This window comes from Carlito syrichta, unplaced genomic scaffold, assembly GCF_000164805.1.
Source record: "Carlito syrichta isolate Samal-C Ts95f unplaced genomic scaffold, Tarsius_syrichta-2.0.1 Scaffold315397, whole genome shotgun sequence".
In the NCBI taxonomy this organism is placed as follows: Eukaryota; Metazoa; Chordata; class Mammalia; order Primates; family Tarsiidae; genus Carlito; species Carlito syrichta.
Genome location: NW_007259493.1, coordinates 203,066 through 206,955, shown reverse-complemented (window position 1 = coordinate 206,955; position 3,890 = coordinate 203,066).

Sequence of the window (3,890 nt, the reverse complement as noted above, 5' to 3'; positions counted from 1 at the left end):
GTATCTATCCAAAGGAAATCATTACGTGGAAAAAAAATACTTGTATTCCTATGTTCATTGCAGCAGCAAAATCATGGAACCAGCTTAAGTGCCAACCAACAATTAACTGGATAAAGAAAATGTGGCATATATACACCATGGAATACTATGCAGCCATAAAAAGAACTAAATCATGTCCTTTGCAGCAACGTGGATTGAGGTAGAGATCATCATCCTAAGTAAAGTGACTCAGAAACAAAAAACCAAACACCGCATGTTTTCACTCATATGTGGGAGCTGAGCAGTCACAAAGATGGAAATAATAGACACTGGGGACACCAATAAGGAGGGAGGTTGGTAGAGGGTTAGGGTTCAAAAACTATGAGGCACAATATTCACTATCTGGGGAATGGGCCTCCTGAGACCCAATCCCCACCACTACACAATACGTCCATGTAATGAACATGCATGTGTACTCCCAAATCTAAAATAAAAATAAACTGGATACCGCACGTTCTCACTCATAAGTGTGCCCTAAACATTGGGCACATGAGCACAATGGCGAGAACAACTGATGCTGGGCACTGCTAGTGGAGGGAGGAAGGGAAGAGGGATAAGGGACACACAACTACCTATTATGTATCATGTCCACTACTGGGGGGAGAGGAGGAACACTAGAAGCCCAAGCCTCACTCGCACACAATTCACTTGTGTAGCAAATCCTCACACGTACTCCACAACTCTAAAATAAAATTTAAAAAAGTAAACTGGAATAAAAATCTTTTTGTGTACTTTAGATGTTGAAATTCTATTATTTATTTATTTATTTATTTAGATGTTGAAATTCTATTATGCATATGCATACCCCCAAGAGAAACTGCTGAAAAAGGAACCAGAACAAGAATGCAAGAATTTCATACATGGTTTCTGACATTTTACACCAAGGCAGATTCTACAATTAGTGTGCAGGTGATGAAAATTGAGATGTGGATAGAAATTCAAAGGTGATTTTCCTATCATTTTTTTTCTTGAAGGCTAATTACACTGCTCCACTGACACATTTCTCAACCCAAGGTTTAAGGACAAATTTTCTTAATTGATTGTGTGAAGCAGTCAATGCATACAAAAACATTAGAAATAAAAATACAAGTGAGTACAACAATCTTCAGTCTTCTCCTGAAAATCTCCAAGGATCATCTTCTTCAAGAGGTAACCAAGGGGTTGGGCAAGATGGCTCACACCTGTAATCCCAGCTCTTTAGGAGGCAGAGGCAAGAAGATTGCCTAAGCCCAAGGATTCGAGACCAGCCTGGGCAACTTGGTGAGACCTTGTCTCTACAGTAAATCAAGAAATTAGTCAGGCATGGTGGTACACGCCTGTGGTTTCAGCTACTTGGAAGGCTGAGGCAGAAGGATCTCCTGAGCCCAGCAGGTCGAGGCTGTGGTAGCCGTGAGCGTGCCATTGCATTCCAGCCTGGGTGACAGAGTGAGACTGACTCAAAAACAAAAAAGAGGTAACCAAGGCTTCAGTGTATGGCATTGCTTCAAAAAAATTGCACCACTACACTTAACCAAATCTTCAATCAGTGAATTGAAGAGGAGATAAATACTTAATTTTTCCATTATAAAGGAAGCAAATCTTCATAGTTTTCTGGCATTATCTTTATCAGTAGTCTTCTATACTGACAGTGCTAGCCAAAAACTATCTTTCAAGAACAAAGCCCAGGAAATAGAATGAGCAGCTAAGGAGCAGCAGTTAGCCATGAACTTTTGTGCCTCATGGTCTCTTTGGTAGACAATGTTTGTCACCTTCCTAATAGATTTGTTCTTCTTTCTTGCAAACAGAACTCTAATTTTGTTAGTCTCCAACCTTCTGTTTGCAGCCATGAACTTCAGGGAGGTAGATTCCAGTCTCAGCCTCAACAAGTGAGCAAGTGAGTACTGATGAGACTTAGTTCATGACAGTGGTCTCATTCCCTATATTAGTGATTGACCACATGATCATGTGACCCAATGCTGGCCGAGATGTGAAGAGATTTCTATTGGGGACTTGCTGGATATCATCCATTTGTCCTTCCAGATCCACTTTCCACCCTTCTCTGTCCTGTCTTCTTTCAGGGAGGCTCTCCCATAGGGCCTGCATCAACAAGTTCCTTTACCTGGGGGGAATCCCAAAAAATCCTGAATATATTTATTTAAAAGTCACGTCTTTATTCTTACATGTTTAGACTTCAGTTACCTTCAAAGTACTCTCTTTGTTTGATGCAATACACCTATGGAGACGCTTTTTTTCCACTTCTCTAAACAGTTTTTGAATTCATCAATTTTGATGCCTTTTAGTGCTTCTGCCGATTTTTGTTTCACCTCTTCTACATTGGCAAAACCTTTCCTTTTGAGGGCTTTTTTCATCCTGGGAAACAAACAAAAAAAAAGTCACTCGGGGTACGATCAGGTGAATAGGGAGGGTGGGACCCAGGGGTCATGCCATTTTTGGTCGAAAACTGCTTAATATTCAGCACAGTATGGGCAGGTATATTGTCATATTGAAAGACCAATCACCTGTTTGTCACAATTCAGGACATTTCTTTCACAAATCATAGCAAAACCTTCCCAAGACTTCCAGATTAAAATGTTGGTTGACTGTTTGAGCTGGAGAAATGAATTCTGAGTGTACTAAAGGAGCCCACCCTCCAGAAGATAATTTTGGGGGGGAGTCCCCCTTTGTATATCGTGGTCTCTGGATTTGACCAATGGGAGGCACTAGTAGGAAATCAAAGGGGAGAAGAATGTGAATGCAGAGTATTTACTCCTTCCCTGTGAAGTCATCATGGATTGGTGTCTTACCTCTAACTAAGAACTTCTGTCAGATTACTTGCTGGTTTCCCTTAACCTTATCCATATCTTGTTCATGCTCTCTTCATTAAACTCTCCTTACCTATCCTGTTTATGTGTTGCAATTACTAGTGATGTGCAACAAATTACCCCCAAAATTAGCGACTTCAAACTACCATTTTATTTTTATCACTATTTTTGAGTCAGGAATTTGAGAAGGGTTCAACAGGAAAGTGTTCTCTTTGGGTCTTTCATGCAGTTGTAGTAAGATGTCAGCTGGGGCTGCAGTCATCTGAAAGCTTAAGTGTGCTAGCTAAGACGACTCACTCAAATGACTGATAGTTGTTGATGCTTTTCAGATAAGAGGTAGCTGAACTGTTGAACACTATACATGGTAGCTCAAGTGTCAGTGTTCCAGTGAATCAGACAAAAGCCGTATCATTTTATATGGCTTAGCCTAAAAAGTCACACAGCCATCATTTCTGCTCTACTCTAATGATTGATAGTTTCACAAGACCACTCATATTCAAAGGAAACAGAATTTGACTCCACCACTTAATGAGGAGAGTGGCAAGGTCTTGCTGTAGAAAAGTATATGGGATAAGAGAGGTTGCTGCAGCCATCTGTGGAAAATTTAACCTGTCACTGTGTGACATCTACTTCCTGCCAGGATTCTGACTCATAAAAGATCCTTCTAGAAAAGTGTTTTCTAACCAGGCATGGTAGCGCACACCTGTAGTTCCAGCTACTTGGAAGGCTGAGGCAGAAGGATCGCGGGAGCCCAGTAGGTCAACGCTGCGGTGGCCATGAGCATGCCACTGCACTCCAGCCTGAGTGATGGAGTGAGACTCCAACTCAAAAAAAAAGAGAAAAGTTTTTTTCTTGATTTTTTTAAAGAAACATAAAGAAAAGAAAGTCCACTTTATGCCTTTGAACATAGATTTCTGCAGGTGTTGACTTGAACTGTGGCAGCCATTGTGAGATCATAAGGAGTCCCACTTAAAAATAGGGCAACTCTTTTGGGTCCCCTCCCACTGTGGGAGCTTTTCTGTCCTCTCAATAAATCCTGCTTTAAAAAAT